The following is a 20,090-nucleotide window of genomic DNA, read 5'->3' on the forward strand; positions in this document are numbered from 1 at the left end:
CCATTCTCCGGTCTTTAGTCTGATCTGCTTGGAAGATGGCGCCAAGCCTCCCTTTTACATTCATCTTCATCTCTCCTGCCCACTGTGCTGTCCTGGGTCTCCGTTCCTTCTTCCTTTGTTATGTAATGTCTAGGTGTCCCTCCCGGAGGCCCCTGTTGTGCCCTCAGTGGTGTCCCCGAGTCCAGCACGTTAGCACACCCCATCATTTAAGCGGAGAGCAGTGCTCGCAGTGTACTACGGGGCCTCCAGGAGCTGAGAGAGGTCTGGGGACAGAACAAAGCCACGAGAGTCCCTTGGAGTTTCAGGAATCGTTCCGGGTTCTTCCAGAGCACGGTATGGCCAACACGGGGAGTCACGAGCCCTGGGCTTGAATCCCACATCCAATTCTCCTTCACGGTGTGACCTTGGACCAGCCCTTAGACTACTGAACCTGTTTCCTTATTGTTAATCAGGAGAGAGTAATCCTTAGTTCACAAGGTCAGGGTGAAGATGGAACAAGCTCTGTGGAGACCATGAAGATGATGACAATGTTTCCATCAATACTTGTGGTGGCCTCTTCCCAGAGAACCACCGCCCCTCTTCCCCTATTGCAAAAGGCAGGCAGCCTCTTTTCTGAACACTGCTGTCCTTCGATTATTGTTCCCCTTTATTTTTAATTCTCTGACTCTGAAGGGTTCGGTACAACAGCCATTAACCACATGTGTCTGTTCATTACTTGAAATGTGGCTGGTTTGAATTGAGATGTGCTTTTTTAAAAAAAATTTTAATTTTTATTTTGTTATTGAAGTATAGTTGATTTACAATGTTGTGTTGGTTTCAGGTGTACAACAGAGTGATTCAGTTGTATATATTATATATTCTTATATCATTCAGTTATATGTACATATTCTTTTTCAGATTCTCTTCCATTATAGGTTATTACAAGATATTGAGTATGGTTCCCTGTGCTATACAGGGATCTGTAACCGAAAACGGGGTCTGGCTGCTTGCCGCTCAAAAGCCAATAAAGAGAGACTTCCCTGCTGGCACAGTGGTTAAGAATCCGCCTGCCAATGCAGAGGACACGGGTTCGAGCCCTGGTCCGGGAAGATCCCACATGCTGCGGAGCAACTAAGCTGGGGCGCCACAACTACTGAGCCTGCGCTCTAGAGCCCGCGAGTCACAACTACTGAGCCCACGTGCTGCAACTACTGAAACCCGCGTGCCTAGAGCCCGTGCTCTGCAACAAGAGAAACCACTGCAATGAGAAGCCTGCGCACAGCAATGAAGAGTAGTCCCTGCTCGCCGCAAATAAAGCCCCCATACAGCAAAGAAGACCCAACACAGCCAAAATAAATTAAAAAAAAAAAAGGAATAGATTATCAACAGTGTAAGAAAGACGATGCCCTGATGCACACAGGCAGGCGTGTTAGCATCTGATAGGGACATTTTCTCTGAGATGATAGAAGGAAACAGAGGGAGAGAAAAAGCAGGATTTGTCCATAACTCTATGATAGGAAGGGTCTTCCTTCAGTTTATAATCTCTAGGTATTGGGGATATTTAGGAAGGACTACTAGAATAATAGCAAATTCTGGGAATTCCCTGGTGGTGCAGTGGTTAGGACTCAGTGCTTTCATTGCCATAAGCACATGATATATATTAACTTACTTAATTCTCACATAATGCCATGAAGTTAGGCTTTACCTTTTTTTGTTTTTGGCTGCCCCACTCAGCTTACAGATCTTAGTTCCCCAACCAGGGATCGAACCTGCGCCCTCGGAAGTAAAAGTGGAGTCCTAACCACTAGGCCACCACAGAATTCCCACCATTATTACAGAGATCCTAGGAGGCTGGTTTCAGACAAGTGGAGGTAAGGTGCTTTCAGGGTATAGGCAGGGCTTCCTAGCAGACAACTGGAAAAGGGGCCTGGAACTCAGGAGAGGGGTCTGGGCGGGAGAGGTGTGGAGAGGGTGGTGGACGAGACCCCTGATCCTGGCCATGAGCTGCCAGGGAGGGCTGTAGAAAGGGGAGAGGTTGGAGGGGGTCCAGAGTAGGAGGCCAGTCAGGAGTCACCAAGAATCCACAGGTGGTGATGTTTGAAGAAGGAAAGGGCAGCTCACACTGTAGATGCCCCAAAGCCTGAGAAAAGGCCATTGGCTTTGGGCTTCCCTGGTGGCGCAGTGGTTGAGAGTCCACCTGCCGATGCAGGGGACACAGGTTCGTGCCCCGGTCCGGGAAGATCCCACATGCCGCGGAGCGGCTGGGCCCGTGAGCCATGGCCGCTGAGGCGCGTCTGGAGCCTGTGCTCCGCAACGGGAGAGGCCACAACAGTGAGAGGCCCGCGTACCGCAAAAAAAAAAAAAAAAAAAAAAAAAAAAAAGACCATTGGCTTCACTCATTAGTGAGTTTTCTGTTTCAGTGGGGTGGTGGGGAGGTAGGGTGGGGGAACCAGGTGGCAGAGGGTTGGGGAGAGGCGTGGGATGAGACCATAGCATGGAACTCCTGGGGAAACTGAGGCTGGAGAAAGAAGCAGGGCTACAGTGCTCAAAGCATGGTCTGTGGCGTCACCTGGGAGACGGTTAGAGATGCCCTATCTGGGGCCCACTCTAGGCCTACTGAGTGAGCATCTGCATTTTAATGAGATCCCCAGGGGATTTTATGGGCTTTCAAGTCTGAAAAGTAGTGGAGCAGAGATGTGGGCTGGTCCCTAGAGGTCGGGAAAGGTGGCTTTCTATATGGGGATGTCCCTAGTGAGTTTGAGGAGGTGAAGAGGGAGAGGTGAAGACACTGGGGTGAGGACTGAGGGTGGTTGTGTGTGTGTTTATGGCTGGGCAGGGGTTAGGTGTTGTGTGGGACTCATGGCTAAGGTAGTGTGGTGCTAAGTGGAACAGTATTTCCATGTCGCGTGGCTGAAAGCTCTGTGTGTTCTCCAGAGGAGAGAGGAGTGTGTGTGTGTGTGTGTGTGTGTATGTGTGTGGTGGCATGTGTGAAGGTGAGATGTGGGACAGTATGTGTGTTTTTTATACATCAGAAAGGTCAACTAATGGAAATTTCATACGGTTCATCCTAAGATGTGCATGTCCAGAGGTTAGGTTAATGTGTAGGTAGGGGATGGTGGGGCCTCAGGGCTCAGGAAACTGTCCTAAGGATGAACAGTCAGCCTCCGGGGCTCAGGGAACTCAGGGCGTAGGTCCACACCCCAAAATACTTTTCTGGTCGTCAGTGGCTGGCGGAGACGGATTCCGCTGTGTGCCCGCAGGCTGTAATTACACACTAGTGCCACGAGAGGGCAACGCCGGCCCGGCCACGCGGTACGAGATCCTGGTGAGTCCCGGACTGGCCGCGTCCAGTCCGCCCGCAGTGCCCACATCCTCGAAGTAAAGAGATCCGCGCGAGGGGCCGGAGGGAACGCACCCTGGGCGGTGGGTCTGGGGGCGGTGTACTCCCGGCTTTCTCGTGCCAAGACTTACGCCCCTCCCCCCGAGCTCTGGCCACCCCCACCCCCAGCCAGCACCCTCCCAGAGCCACCCCATCTTCGCGTGCCTCTCTCGGATCCCTTACTCCAACCCTCTTCCCTGAAAACCCAGCCCGCGGGTCAGGGAGTGAGGGTACAGTCAAAGAGGGGAGGCAGGGGCCAAGGCATTGAAAGGAGTGGGGATATTATTTGGGGCAAAGATGGGAGGAGGGGTCTCAGGCGTCCTCAGTCGGGACGGGACGCATTAATGGAGTTCCCACTGGGTACCCGGTAGGGCGCTGGGCGAGTAGAGACGGGGGTCGGGCACGGTCCTTGCCTTGATCTGGGCTCAGACGCGCGGGCTCGGGTCCCAGCCTCAGAGACTGGCCTCGGGCTGGCTTTGAATAGGATTTTCGCTCCCTCCCACGCAGGGATGGATCCTCTGTTTCCGTCTTCCCAGCAGGGAGAAAACTCGCTTCCTTCACTACCTTACCGGTTGTTTTGCCTCCGACTGAGAAACCTCAGGGGAAGCACAAATGTTCCTCGACTGGACTGTTAGTGTGGTGGGCAGGCGAAGGGGAGGGAAGGGCACAGCCCAGGGTGGGTTGAGGCCAGTACCGTGGGTGAGGATCAAACAGACCTGGGGAGCCACTGAGGGATATTGAGGAGGAGCGTGGCCAGATCCCAGGCGGGTTCTTGGAAGAAGGAAGGGATGTGGGATGGGGTGGGAGGAGTGGGAGTGGTGGATCCCAGGCAGAGAGGCCAGGGTCCTGACAGTGGGAATGGAAAGAGGAGCTGGTGGTTATAATTAGGATATACTTTTTTTAAAAAATAAAACTTTTTTTCATTATAAAAGTAATTTAGGGAAACAACTGAAAAACTGGCTAAACAAAACCCACCTAGTCTAGTAATACAGCTGCTGTTTGCATTTGGTCTGTCTCCTTCCAGGCTTTTTTTATATATTTCTAAAACATGGCTGTGTTATTGTGTACATATTAATTGTCCTGAGTTTTCATTTATCAGGATGTCACGAACATTTTTCATATTACTGCCTGCATTCATTTCCTAGTGTTGCCTTAACAAAGGACCACAAACTGGGTGGCTTAAAACTGCAGAAACTTATTGTCTCACAGTTCTGAAGGCTAGAAATCGATCAAGGTGTCAGCAGGCCATGCTCTCTCTGAAATTGGTAGGGAAGAAGCCTTCCTTGCCTCTTCTAACTTTTGGTGTTTGCTGGCAATCCTTGGCATTCTTTGCCTTGTATCAATAGATGCATCCCTCCAATCTCTGCTTCCACCGTCACCTGACAATCTTCTCCCTGAGTGTCTCCTCTTCTTATAAGGACACCAGTCCTACTGGATTTTTTAAAAATTGTTTATTTATTTAAGCTGCACTGGGTCTTAGTTGTGGCACACGGGATCTTCCTTGCAGCATGCTGGATCTTTAGTTGTAGCATGCGGGCTCTTAGTTGCGGCATGCATGCAGGATCTAGTTCCCCAACCAGGGATTGAACCCAGGCCCCCTGCATTGAGAGGGTGGAGTCTTACCCACTGGACCACTGGGGAAGTCCCAGTCATACTGGATTAAGTGCCACCCTACTCCAGTATGACCTCATCTTAACTGATTACATCTACAACGATCCTATTTCCCAATAAGGTCACATTCTGGGGTTAGAATTTCAACGTATCTTTTTGGGGACACAATTCAACCGATAGCACTTCCTAACCCGGCCTTGTAGTGACTGCCTAAGATTTCAACAAGGGTAAAATTCCTTCACTTACTTAATTAATTTTCTATTATTAAAACTTGATTTGCGTCCAGTTTCTATATGATTATAAACAACGTCCTAATTAGCACTTTATGCATTAAAATTCCCTCATATTGTTGAGTGACGTTTTTTAAGGATCAATATTCAGAAAAGTTTAGGAAATGTTTTAATTATGTTATCGGTTTGGGGAGAGGTCTGGTGTGGAGAGAGGAAGCACAGAGAAGCAAAATGAAGAAAAGAAGAATTACGCATAGGTCCATCAGCCAGAGATAGTTTCCACCAGCCTGCCGTATATTTTCATATACACTTACTACCCTTAATTTTTTCCCTAGTTTAGACGTTATTGCAGGTAACATTTTGGATCCTGCTTTTCCCGCATAACATTAGATCCTAGACAGCTTCTCATCCCATAGACTTCATAACCATGTTTTGGGTGACTGCATGGTGTTATGCAATAGGAATATTTTAAAATTTAATATTGAATATGCTATTATTAGATATTTATAATGCCTCCAAGCTTTTATTATTATAAATAAACTGTGGTACACATTTTTTGTGCTTAGATTTTTAAAATTTATTTCTGTATTTATTTTGGCTGCGTTGCGTCTTCGTTGGTGCGCGTGGGCTTTCTCTAGTTGCCACGAGCGGGGGCTACTCTTCGTTGTGGTGCGCCGGCTTCTCATTGCGGTGGCTTCCCTTGTTGCAGAGCACGGGCTCTAGGTGCGCGAGCATCAGTAGTTGCAGCACGTGGCCTCAGTAGCTGTGGTGCACGGGCTCCGAGGCATGTGGGATCTTCCCGGACCAGTGATTGAACCCGTGTCCCCTGCACTGGCAGGCGGATTCTTAACCACTGGACCACCAGGGAAGTCCCTGTGCTTAGATTTCTAAATTGAGTTTATTTCAGTAAGTGCCCAGAAACGGAATTTCTGGGTTCAAGTACATGAATAATTTTAATGCTCTTGAGTCTTTGGAAGTTGCTTTTCTTTTTATTTCCAATGAAAATATAATTGATGTACAATATCATATAAGTTACAGTTGTACAATACAGTGATTAACATTTTTAAAATATATTTATTTATTTATTTTTGGCTGAGTCGGGTCTCAGTTGCCGCATGCGGGATCTTTCCTCGCAGCGTGCAGGCTCCTCTCTAGTTGTGGCATTCCGGTTTTCTCTCTCCGGTTGTGAGGTGTGGGGCAGGGGCTCTAGGAGGCGCGGGCTCCGTAGTTGCTGCGCTCGGACTTAGTTGCCCGACTAGGGATCGAACCGGCATCCCCTGCATTGCAAGGCAGATTCTTTACAACTGGACCACCAGGGAAGCCCCTGGAAGTTGCTTTTCTAAAGGGTTGTACCAATATACACTCTCATCAGCCATGAAGGAGTGTCTCTTTGTCAGCACTCTTGTCAGCAGTGAGTTTTATCTTTTTTTTTAAGTTTTGAAATCTTACCAGGTAAAATATTGTCCCATTTTGTCTTTTGTGTAACTGATGATGCTGAACTATTTGTTCTAATGTTGCTTTTCCTCTTTTGGAGTTGTCTGTTCACGGCCATTTATCTTTTGGGCATTCTACTGTTTTGCTTAGAGATTTGTACATTCATTTTACACATAAAATATACTAACCTTTTGTCATAACGACCATAAGGATGATTTCTTTTTTAGTCTGTTGACTTTCATTTGAAAAAAAAATAGTTACCGAGAAATGCAAATCAAAACAAGAGTGAGATGCCACCTTACACCCATCAGGGTGGCTACTATCAAAACCCCAAGAAAATAGCAGGTGTTGGTGAGGGTGTGGAGAAATTGGAATCTTTGTGCCCTGTTAGTGGGAATGCAAAATGGTGTAGCCACTATGGAAACAATATGGCAGTTCCTCAAAAAAATTAAGACGGGAAATTTTATGTGTATATTACTATAATTATAAAAAACACAAAACCTAGGGAAGCAGAAAATATAACACTAAAAAGGTTATTGAGTTCTGTGTGAAGTATTTTTGTATGCTATGCTGGGCACGGAGATTATAAAAACAGGAGGACATCAAGGTACCCAAGCACCATGAGGATCGAAGTAGAAAGCACCGTCCCAATGCAGTTTCATGTCTGCTTTGATAGAGGGTCGAGCAGCCGGGGTTCAGGGAGCAGTCAGGGGTGACAGCTGACCCAGAGTGGGTGAGCGGTGGGGTGGGGGTCAAGTTCCTTGTGTAAGTAAAGCTGGAAGAGCTTAGGCGTTAGTCTAGCAGAGGGAGGAGGTCTGAGTCGTAATTTCGGCTATGCTTTTATGACACGCACACACGCTTAACGCTTCCGTGGGCAAGGCTGTTGTTGACCTTTCTCTCTGTGATTTCTTCCAGTGGTTTTATGCTCATAAAGAGCTTTTCCCTCAAGAGGGCTGATCGTTCTGTTTCTTCCTGGTTTCCAGTGGTTCAGTCTAGTTTTACATTTAACTCTTTGATCTACCTGGAAATTATTTTGGTGATTGATGGGGGGATAAAGGACCCCCAATGGAAAGGCAAAGAGGCAGAAGGGGAGGCTGGTGGCTACCAGGAACCCTGCCTTCATTGCTCATCACCCTCTCTCCTCCCTGTGGTTCTTTTGGGTGACGGCTGGTGTGTGTGTGTGTGACCGAAGCCCTGGGTCATGGGAGGTGATGATCCAGTGAGACCACGTTGGCCTTGAAGTATGAGGGATGCAGAGCAGGCTGCTGTAAGGACTTCCAGCATAGGGATTAGACAGGATGGGATGGAGGAGTATGTACCATCTCTCCCTGCCCATCCCCTGCCCCGCAAGCTGTCACTCTCTGCTCCCACTCTCCCCCTCCTTATAAATAATTGTACGTATCTGTTTGTCTGCTTGTTTGCATCTGTGCTCCTGCTAGACCGTAAGCTGCTGGAGGACGCACGCCTTGTCTCTCTTGCTCTCTGTTGTATTCCCAGTGCCGGGAACAGAGACTGGCACAGAGTAGGTGCTCAGGGAATATTGGGTGAATGAAGGAAAGGAAAGAATGGCCTCTTTGAGCTGGCCCCGTGGGGCTGTAAGCAGGTAGGGATCCAGGAGGAACTGCCATTCCGAGCATCTGCTCCAAAGCCTGCGGGCAGATTGCTGGGCGAGGGACTGCCCCCAGTCTGGGGCAGACCTGTTGTGTCTGGTTTTCTGGTCTGCATTCCGTGGGGGGCAGGGAGGCTGAGGGGCTGGGAGTCTCCCTCCCACAGATGTTCTCTGTAGCTGAAGCCGGGGCACAGAGGCAGGGGTAGGAGACAGGGGCAGAGGCTGGGCCTGTGTCTGAGCCCAAAGGGACAGGGCTATGGGAGGCATGGGCTGAGTCATGGAGACCGCAGCTCCTGATGAAGCTTCCTGAGACATTCATTACAGCCAGGAGGAGAAGTAATTAAGCCAGAGAACAGCAGGGGTTGGGGGAGAGGGACCTGATTTTCTCAGTAGGCTCCTGGTGTAATTAATCAGGGCAGAGGAAGGCAGAGCTCTGCACAGTCTGGGAATATCGATAATAGAAACGTGGCTTCACAGCCTCAGTCACCCACATCTGTGCTGACCACCAGAACAGCAGGGGCCCAAGGAATGTGATGGCATCTGGTTCCATGAGGCAGCCTGAGACAGAAGAAAGAGCTCGGACCAGGGCTAGACTGGCCCGACCCACAGCCCCGGTATTGCCATTTACCTGCTGTGGGGCCTGGGGCAAGTTGCTTAACCTCTCTGAGCCTTAGTTTCCTTACCAGTAGAATGGCACTAATAACACGGATCTCACAGGATTGCTCTGGGGATTAACTGTAAAATGCTTAGCAGTGCGTCTAGCGTGCAGCAAACACATGTAGAGTCGGGATTCAAAAAGTAGTTTGTGGCAGCGGGGTGTGAGAATCCACATGGGAGCAGATGACTGGGTGGGGAGTCCAGAACACGCAGGCTTTCCTGACGGGGTCCCGTGGGTCTGAGTCCTGGGGCAGGCAAAACAGCCTCGGGTATCGTTTAACAGACACTCTGTCCATTTTTTCCATTATTTGTGGTCCTTACAATGACCCTTGTAAGGGTGTTCTTATGCCCATTCACAGATGAGGAAACTGAGGCTCAGAGAGGCAAAGTGGCTTGCTGAAAAACAGTGGGTTGTAGAGCTGGGATTCTAGTTTAAGCCTGCCTGGTGCCACAGTCCTCAAATGACCCTTTCCTTTAGGCTGCAAGGCTACAGAAACTTGGGGTACACAGTCACAGGAAACCAAGTGACCCCATCCTGGGGTGAACCAGGGGAGCGATGGGGCACCCAACCTCCTCCTCAGACACCCCACAGGCCATCCTCCCTGGACATACACTTGGGCATGTGTCTTCAGGGGAGAAATTGCTGGACACTCACCTCTCTCTTTATGGGCCAAGGGGGTGTCTCCACCTCGTTACCTAATCCTGGTGAATCGTGGGTCTCTGCTCCTCTCAGGTCCTGAGTCTGGCCTCTGCTTTTTCCCTGCTGAGACCACAGCCCCACTGGGCTGTGGTCCTAACTTGGGCCCTCACTCGTGGCCAGAGGCTGGAAGGGGTGGGAGAGGCGGGCTGGACTTTGACACTGGGCCAGGGAGGTGGTGGTCGATTATACATCTTTTATTCTCATTTCTTTTGTTTGTTCTTGATTTTTTCAATTAGAACTTTTCTGATTATAAATACATATTCATTCTAAACTAGAAAAATTACAGAGAAGCACAAAGAAAAGAACCACCTGTAATCCCATCCCAAGAGATAATGCTCTTAACATTTGTTTTAATTTTAATTAAAAACAATTTTTTTATTGGAGTATAGTTGATTTATGATGCTGTGTTAGTTTCAGGTATACAGCAAAGTGTATCAGTTGACATATATCGACATTTTAATGTATAGAATATCCCTACTGGATTTCTTCCTAGAAATATATATAGAAATATTTCTTCCTATAAATATATATATATATTTACAGACTCAGAATCATTCTATATGAATTATTTTTGTACTCTGCTTCCCCCCATGTAAGCATATGTCATAAACATTTCCATATCATTTAGCATTTTTCTAAAACGTGATTTTAATGGTTCCGTTAAAATAGTGCATCTTTTCTATATACTATATTTACCATTTGGGGGTATGGGTTGTTTCTCTTATTGTGTGTGTGCCGTTGTTAATTGCAGCTATGATGAATATCCTGGTGCTTATCTCTGGATGTGTCCATTGGTTACATTCATAGAAATGGAAACTCTGGTTGAAAGGTTATACACATTATCAGCCTTCTGAAAGTTCTCTTACAGCCTTTCTTTTTGTGATAAATTATTTATTTATTTTTCGCTGTGTTGGGTCTTCGTTGCTGTGCACGGGCCCTCTCTAGCTGCAGCGAGTGGGGGCTACTCTTCGTTGCGGTGCGTGTGCTTCTCATTGTGGTGGCTTTTGTTGCGGAACACGGGCTCTAGGCGAGCGGGCTTCAGTAGTTGTGGTGCGTGGGCTCAGTAGTTGTGGCTCGCAGGCTTAGTTGCTCCCGTGGCATGTGGGATCTTCCCTGACCAGGGCTCGAACCCGTGTCCCCTGCATTAGCAGGCGGATTCTCAACCACTGCGCCACCAGGGAAGCCCTGCCAACATTTTTTAATAGGAAAAAAAAAAAAGGATCTGTTTTAATTTGCATTTCTTTGATTAATAGTGGAATTGAATCAATTCACATTTGTGAGTCATTTGTGCATTGCCCTTCCTTACTTTTTAAAATAGGCGTCTCTGTGATTCTCACCGACTTATGTAACCCGACTGGATTTAATTAAGAGCGAAATCGAGATTTAACGACCTCGCCAGTTGAGACTAGACTTAGATAATCAGTATCGGTAACCTCAGAGCCAGCTTGGTTCCTGACCCCCAGACAGATGTGGCAGTGCCGAGGCCGGTCTGGGAGCTGCCTTCCTGGCTGTGCCTCAGTTTCTCCATCGGTAAACCGAGGAGGCTGGACTAACCAGCTGGTGTCTTCTGAGGTGGCCGGTGCAGGCTCTGGGTTCAGGCAGCACCAGGTTCATCCATGTGCTAAGGTCTTCAACTTCTCTAAGTCAGCAGTTTCCACCTCTGTAAACCGGGGCTAATAACACTGCCTCCCTCACTCAATTGCTGGGAAAATGAAATCAGATGATAAGGTTGCTTCTCAGGCAGCCCTGTGCCCCCGCTAAGCCTTGGTCAAGTTGATATTATTTTGATTATTATTATTACCACTAGGAGTAGCCGCAGCAGCAGCGGTAATATTTAGGAATTCCCGTTGAGTCTCTTGCTTACATCCATTGGGAATCCAGGTCAAGACGTGGATCCCATAAGGGGAAGGAGGCCGGGACAGCCAGGTGTTCTTGCGGCAGCCAGGCTGATGGCCACGGTCCGGGCGGTGGGGAGAGGAAGGAAGCAGGGCTGACCGAGCAGCAGTGGGCAGCAACGGGAGAGGCGCTGGAGGGGCTCTGGCCTCGCCTGGGTTGGAGCTCCACTGACAGGGATCCGGTCACTTTTCCTGGCTCCGCGGAGCGATCGGAGGTGGTGGGGTGCCGGGGAGTGGCGGTCCCCTCCGCTCCTTATCAGCGGTGGCCGGATGAGCGCGCGGTGGGGAAGGGTTCCGGGCCGGGGCTAATGCAGGCGGGCGGCGGGAGCCGTGTTTGCTGAGATAAGCGCGCAGCTCTGTACACAGATGCCACTTAGCTGCGCAAACAGGCGCCGCTTGCCTCGGGATGCTCGGGACCCCCGGGCGGGGAGGTTGTGACGGCGACTTCCCGGTCAGAGCTGCGAAGTATGGGGTGAAGGGTGGGAGCGCGTGGGGAGTGGGCACGTGGGGGGTGTGGGGTGCTGATGAGCCGCGGGGCGTTGTCAGTTTCTGGAGGGTGCGCCCCTGAGCCGGTGGGAGTCCGTGTGGGTCTGAATGGAAGCATGTGTGAAGTGTCTACATCCCTGAAGGTGACAGTTGGGTGCCTGAGCTTGTGGGGTGTTGGCAGTGGGTGCTAGTAGGTATCAGAGGGACTGTGCCATCCTGTGGTGTGTGAGCCTCCAGGGCACAGCCCTTACGTCCTGCAGCGTCCCCTCCAGCCAGGCCTCAGGGACCTACTTGTCCACTGCTCCCTAACAAGCCTCCCCTTCCTCCCCTTGGGGACAGGCACCCACACCCCTGGGGTCCCAGAAGTGGGAGACTCAGGCTGCCTGTGTCCCAGCAGGGCTGGGACTGTGGGACACTGAGCAAACCCCAGAGCTGGGGACAGCACCAGGCAGGGGTCAGGGCCAGAGAGCCCCTGGAGGGCAACACCCCCCGCCCCACTGCCTGCTGTATCCCAGGGCTGTCAGCTCTGTCCCCACGTCCCTCCTTTGGCCCCCATCTTCCACTCCTAGCGCCTTCAGGACCTCAACATACTGCTGGAGGCTGCAGACTTGGGGCCACCACCCTTCTCCTCCTCCTTAGGATACCCCATGCCCAAGGTAGCCTGAGGGAGAAACTGTCTTATCCAGGAAAAAATGAGCAACTGCCCAGACCAGGAAAGCCTGCCGAACATAGACTGGCCATAGGCGTATGGCCCAGACTCCCAGTTGAGAGCAGAATCCAGCCTGGCCCAAGTTCAAGGGTAAGCCTTACTAACATCTGATTAGCTTGAAAGACTGTCCAGTCCTGTGCAGTCATGCCTGTTCCTGCCACATGCTTAAATCTACATTTTTTTCCTCCTTTGGCCAGAACCTTGGCTAAACTTTCTCTGATTTTGACTGATTCCTGCTTGAAAGCAAGGCTGCCAAGTACTAGGAGCCAGGTTGTGCACTGCACTAGAGCACTGACTCTCAGAGGCACCGTTCACATCGTAGACACAGAGTAATACCTTTGAGCATGCGGTGGCTTCCTCGTCAAGTCCTTGATTGAGAGGCGAGCCTACACAGGCACCCAGGGCCGTGTATGGGAAAACACGCTCACTGGCTCCCACATGTGCAAGTGGTTTGACCCCATCCAATCTGTGCTCCAGAGTCTTCCAGCTTTTCCTGACAGCCTGCCACGTGGGATGTGCTTCCCAGCCCATTCACTCTGAAGTGGGGATGCTTGCCAATTAGCGTGGACCTGCCATTCAGATTCAGGGTTGGGGAGATGTGTGTGGGTGAGAATGTGGGTTCAAGTGTGAATGTGGCTAGGGCTTCCATTGTCTGGGGTTCTGGAGTCCCCTGTCCCTGTCCAGGCAGAGCTGGACAGAGCTGGAGGTGTGTCTGCGCAGTGATAATTTCATCCAGTGCCTGAAAGAATGCATATGTTCTCTGGCTGCCAATTTAAAATGTTTATGCAAATTGATACATTGGACTGTAGTGATCATACCACTAAGAGATTGGAAAGGCAAGCCACAGAGTGGAAGGAGAGATTTGTATAGGACTCATATCCAAAGTACATAAAGAACTTGTACAAATCAATAAGAAAAAGGTAGACAATTTGATAAACAATTGGATAGAAGGCTTGAAAAGGAAATTCACAAAAGAAGTCAATAAACATATGAAAAGATGCCCAACTTTATTTGTCATCAGGCAAATGCAAATTAAAACCGCAATAAGGGACTCCCCTGGCAGTCTAATGGTTAAGACTCCATGCTTCCAATGCAGAAGGCATGGGTTTGATTCCCGGTTGGGGAACTAAGGTCCCACATGTCGCGCAACATGGCCAAAAAATTTTTTAAAAAACCCAAACAAATCCACAGTGAGCTACCACTACACATCCATCAGAATAGCTAAAATGCAAAAGAGAGATAATGCCATGTGTTGACAAGGATGTGGAGGAACCAGAGCTCTTATCCTGCTGGTGGGAGTGTAAACTGGTACAACCTCTTTGGGAAACTGTCTCTATCTAATAAAGCTTAACATATACACCCTATAATCCAGCAGTTCCACTCAAGGATATATACTCAACAGAAATGTGTACACGTAGTCACCAAAAGACACTTCCAAGGATGTTCATAGCCTCAGTATTCATAATATCCCCAAACCTGAAACTACCCAAATGTCCATCAACAGTAGAATGAAGAAATAGGGACTTCTCTGGTGACGCAGTGGTTAAAAATCCGCCTGCCAATGCAGGGGACACGGGTTCGATCCCTGGTCCGGGAAGATCCTGCATGCCGCAGAGCAATTAAGCCCGTGCACCGCAACTACTGACCCTGCGCTCTAGAGCCTGCGAGCCACAACTACTGAGCCCGTGAGCCTAGAGTCTGTGCTCCGCAACAAGAGAAGCCACTGCAATGAGAAGCCCGTGCACCGCAATGAAGAGTAGCCTCCGCTCACCGCAACTAGAAAAAGCCCGTGAGCAGCAACGAAGACCCAACACAGCCATAAATAAATAAATAAATTTATTTTTTTAAAAAAAGAAATAAATTGTGACATATCCACACAATATTCACAGAATATTATACAGAAACGAGAATGAACAAACTATAACTACACACAAGAACAAATTTCACAAGCATAATGTTGAGTGAAAGCTGGACATAAAAGAATACTTATCATGTGATTCCATTGATACTTTAGAAGTAAAGATAAGTGATTAGGCAGGGAAGTGATGGGAAGGGGGCAGCTAGTAGGACCTCTGGGTGAGGGTTGATAACGTGCTCTGTTTCTTGTGCTGGGTGCTAGTTACACTGGTGTGTTTAGTTTGCGAAAACCCATCGAATTGAACGCTTACAATTTGTGCATATTAATGTACAGGTGCTATTCTCAAATAAAAAGATGAAAAAAATTTTTTTAACATTTATGGGGCGCCCATTGGGATGAATTTAAGCTCTATGCCACTGGTTAAACTCTCTCTGTCCTGTTCCTCCCCCCTCTCCTCTCCCCCCTCTTCTATTCCTGGTCCTCATCTAGATGCCAACATTCTCATTTTCCCAGGGCTGGCCTGCTTCTGGTTGCTCAGGTCATGTAGTTATATTCAAATATATTTAAAGAAATTTTTGCTAGAGGAAGGAATGCTATAAATTTGTTTTTCACAAAGATGCTGTATAGACAAGTGCAGTCCTTGCCTGGAAGCCTTGTTTCTCATTTGATGTTTTATCAGTTGGAATTAGATTCAACTGTTTTTTTTTAAAATAATTAAAAAAAATAATTTATTTCTTTTTGGCTGCGTTGGGTCTTCGTTGCTGTGCACGGGCTTTCTCTAGTTGTGTCGAGTGGGGGCTACTCTTCGTTGTGGTGGGCGGGCTTCTCACTGCAGTGGCTTCTCTTGTTGCGGAGCACGGGCTCTAGGTGTGCAGGCTTCAGTAGTTGTGGCTCATGATCTCTAGAGCGCAGGCTCAGTAGTTGTGGCACACAGGGCTTAGCTGCTCTGTGGCATGTGGGATCTTCCCGGACCAGGGCTCGAACCCGTGTCCCCTGCATTAGCAGGCGGATTTTTTTTTTTTTTTTTTTTTGCGGTATGCGGGCCTCTCACTGTTGTGGCCTCTCCCGTTGTGGAGCACAGGCTCCGGACGCGCAGGCTCAGCGGCCATGGCTCACGGACCCAGCCACTTCGCGGTATGTGGGATCTTCCCAGACCGGGACACGAACCCGTGCCCCCTGCATCAGCAGGCGGACTCTCAACCACTGTGCCACCAGGGCAGCCCGGCAGGCGGATTCTTAACGACTGTGCCACCAGGAAAGCCCTAGGTTCAGCTTTGAGTGAAGATAAACTCAAATCAACAAGGCCTTAAACCAGTGGTCCTTAAACTTGAGCATGCATCAGAATCACACAGAGGATTTGTTAAAACACAGATAACCGATTGTAAATCAACTATGTCTAAAAAAAAAAGTTAAAACAATAAAATAAACAGTATGAACTTAAAAAAACAAGCAACCATATTGCTGGGCCCCATTCTCAGATTCTAGTTCAGTAGGACTAAGATGGGGCTTGAGACTGTGTAGTTTTAACAAGTTGCCAGGTGATAATGTTGCTATTGATCTGGAGACCTCACTTTGAGAATGACTTCCATAAACACACAGGGTTTTATTTTCTCATGTGAAAAGCCCAGAGGTTGGCAGGCCAGGGTTGGTGTGGCACTGAATTGTCAGGGACCCAGGGTCCTTCAAGCTTTTCATTCTGGCTGCCTCATGTGTCATTTGCCTCATGGTCCAATATGGCTGCTTGAGCTCCAGCCATTAGGTCTTCCTCCAGCAAAAAGGAAGGAGGAAGAAGCAGGAAAACAAACCCATAGTGTTATGGTGCCTTAGAGTGCCTTTAAAGACACTTCCTGGACATTATAAACAGCACTTCCATTTGCAATTGATTGGCCAGAACTTAGTCACATATACAAAACTAATTGCAAGGGAGGTTGGACAGTGCTTTTTTATTCTGGATGGCCAGGTGCCAGCTAAGTCAGGAGTTCTCTGACTAATGAAGAAGGGAAGAATAGATACTGGGGGCAACAAGGAGGTGCCAAAGAGCACACCCCACCCCATTTGCCCAGGGCTAGGGAACCCAGGGTCATCAGGTTAAGATTAGGTGACCAGAGGTAAGGCAAGTCATCTTACCTTCATGTGCCTCTGAAACGGGGACTCATTCACGTCCTCATCTGACACACATTTATTGACGCTCTTCCCTGGCCTGGTACTGGGCTGGGGCCCAGGATGGAGAGGAATAAGTCCAGGGCACTGTAAGCAAGGTGCCCACAGTGGAGGGTCCAGATGGACAAATATCTCTGTCCTCCTGATGCAGGGCAGTGAGGGTTATGCTGTGTGGAATGCAGGGAGGGGCCCTGACCCAGCTGTGGAGTGGGAGTGGGGTTGACCCTTACAAACAGCTTCCTCCTACCTTTAGTTTTGTTGTAGGATCAAATGAAAACAATGGATGTGAGCATGGCTTGTTGCTTTTCTCTCTGAGACATGGACCCAAACTGGGTATACGGGGTGGAATTCCCAGTGCCGCCAAGCCTTGCCAGTAGGAGAGGTGATCTGGGAGAGGGTGGTGGAAGCTTTAAGAGTGGGTGGAAACTGGGAACTCTCTTCCCCCAGAAAGATGTACTTTCGCACAAATTTTGCCACACAACGTCAAGGCGTTCAGAGACCCCTGAAACTTATTGAAGGGCCCCATTTAAGAACTCTGATCATAGAGAATATCTTCATCTTTTGGCTAGTGGTGGTTTTTAGGAGCCCCAGGCTCTGGGACAGCAGTTTCAAGAGGTTTTCCTGAATAGCCCCAATTCTGGAGCCGGGACTTTAAGCAGGAAGACCGCTGTGGCGGTGGCAGAGGTGGCTCTGAGACCGGGCTGCACTTGCAAGGGATCCCAGAGCTGGGCAGAGGAGACAGAACAGAGCAGGGCAGAGGGGAGCAGGAGAAAGTGGACAGAGGATGGAGGAGGGCAGAAGCGGAGGCCCATGAATGCACCCCGCAGGGGAACAGGCAGGCCTGTGGTGCCTGCAGCGGGGGTGGGTGGGCATCAGAACAGGCTTCAGGCCAGCATCCTCTGGCTGGGGGCAGCACCCCCCTGTATTCCGTAAGAGGTGAAAAATCCTGGTGGAGGGGTTGTCAAGGAAAGGTCCCGGGAACCCTAATTTTCTCGCAGCTGCCCGGGCCTCGGTCTTCCTGGGAGGCGCCACGAGGGCGGGCGGTGGGTTGTTTTCTTGTTTTCTCTTCTCTCTGCTGTCACCCTCCACCCCCCACCCCTGATGGATGGCCCAGACCGAGTCACACTAATGGTTTTCTTTCCACACACAGAGCCCTCAGAACTAATGAAGCTAACAAGTGATGGAGTAAATGAGTCGACACCGCTTTATCCCTCCCCCTGCAACAGCTCTCAGCGCTTTATCCCTCCCCCTGCAACAGCTCTCCCCACGTTGGGGTTGGAGGGCGCGGGCTGAGGAGCAGGTCACAGGCTGCACAGTGGCTCATGGATACTGGGGACATAGGATAGGGTGGTGGATGGAACCTGTTACTTGGGCTGGGCAAGGAGGTGGGGGGGGGGAGAGAAAGGAGAGATGCTGGGTGAAGGAGGAGAGGAAAATAGGTAGAAAGGGAGTTGGTGAGAATTGTGGGGAGAGATGAGGAGATGCAGGTGGCAGGGATGAAGAGAGGGGAGGGGAAGGGATATGTGGGGTAGGTGGAGTGAGGGTCCTCCTTCCTACCAGGCACTGGGGTACAAAGATTGGAGGCCCCAGGCCTTGGCCTTGAGGAGATCACAGTTGGGATGGGGAGGGAGACATGTATAGCCATCATTTTAGTTATCAAAAGAAGCTGGTGGGGCTTCCCTGGTGGCGCAGTGGTTGAGAGTCCGCCTGCTGATGCGGGGGACACGGGTTCGTGCCCCGGTCCGGGAAGATCCCACATGCCGCGGAGCGGCTGGGCCCGTGAGCCGTGGCCGCTGAGCCTGCGCGTCCGGAGCCTGTGCTCCGCAACGGGAGAGGCCGCAACAGTGAGAGGCCCGCGTACCGCAAAAAAAAAAAAAAAAAAAAGAAGCTGGTGACACTGGCTTTATTATTCCTTTCCTACAGTGAGGCTCAGAGAGGTCAGGCCACTTTCTCAAAGTCACACAGCTGAGAAATGCAAGTGAAATTCAAGCCCGGAGCAGGGTGCCTCCAGAGTCCAGGCCCTTTCCACTGTCCCTGATTTGCAAGTATGTGGAAGCAGAGGCAGGATCAGAAACCGCTAGGAACAGATTACTCTGGGTTGATCTGATTTGCCCCATTGATGGGATTTTACTTGCTCCGGGGTGGAGGCGCTGCAGGCTCCTTGTGCCTGGACTTCGGCAAAGCACCTAAAAAATCTCTCCTGACATCCTGTGGACGCACGGGTGACGTGTGGGCAAAATGGCTCAATGGCCGGAAGAATTTCTAATTAGATGCGGGCCAATTCTAAAGACAGTTGCCGGCAGAGCCGACCTATCAGTTGGAGGCAGTGACTTTGGACCATGGGGTTCTGTCCTTCGTCCTGTTGTGCTTAACGTTTTTTTCCTTTTCCTCTCCCCTGTATTTAACGCTTATTACCCAAGTAGTTTATATTTGCTGTAGAAAAAGATACACTAGGGACTTCCCTGGTGGCGCAGTGGTTAAGAATCCACCTGCCAATGCAGGGGACACGGGTTCGAGCCCTGGCCGGGGAAGATCCCACATGCTGCGGAGCAACTACTGAGCCCGTGTGCCTAGAGCCCGTGCTCTGCAACAAGAGAAGCCACCACAATGAGATAGCCTGCGCACCACACCGAAGAGTAGACCCGGCTCACTGCAACTAGAGAAAGCCGTGCACAGCAACGAAGAACCAAAGCAGCCCCAAATAAATAAATTGATTTTAAAAAATAAATAAATTGATTTTAAAAAATAAATAAAAGAAAAAGATACACTATAGATAAGTCAAAAGAAAGAAAAAGCATCCTAAATCTCACTAACAACACTCACTGAACAGTCTTTTCAACCTGCTGTAAGTTTGAAAATTTTCATAATAAGATGCTGGGGATTAAAAACCCACAACAAAAGCTTACCTGCTGTTCACATTTAGGGTGCATCCTGCCACTCTCTATTGCAAATGATAGCCATAAAAAGTAGCATTTTATCGGGCACTTACAATGAGTTGGCAATGGTACAGAGCAACTTGCAGGCCTCATGTCATTATGTCCTCATAATGTTTTTCAGGCACTTTTGTGATCTACTTTTCACAGATGACAAAGCTGGCGCTCAGAGGTGAAATAAGTCGCTTTGGTCGCGGAGGCGAGCGAGCAGCTGGAGCAGGGCTTGAACTGGGATTTGTCAGACTCCGGAGCTGAACTCTGAGCTTCTGCGGGACCGCATGCTCCATGAGTGCGTCAGGACCCGCCCTCCACAGTCCACCCCTTACCACCTCACCCCTCCTGCGGGCCGTTTGTGCAGGATGATCATGAATCCTCATGTTGCTTTCCTTTAGCTTACACAGGGGGTGTCCTAGGTGGAGACACCACCTGGGATGTGACCTTGTAGAAGAC

Source organism: Leucopleurus acutus, assembly GCF_964270905.1.
Source record: "Leucopleurus acutus genome assembly, chromosome: 19".
Lineage (NCBI taxonomy): Eukaryota > Metazoa > Chordata > Mammalia > Artiodactyla > Delphinidae > Leucopleurus > Leucopleurus acutus.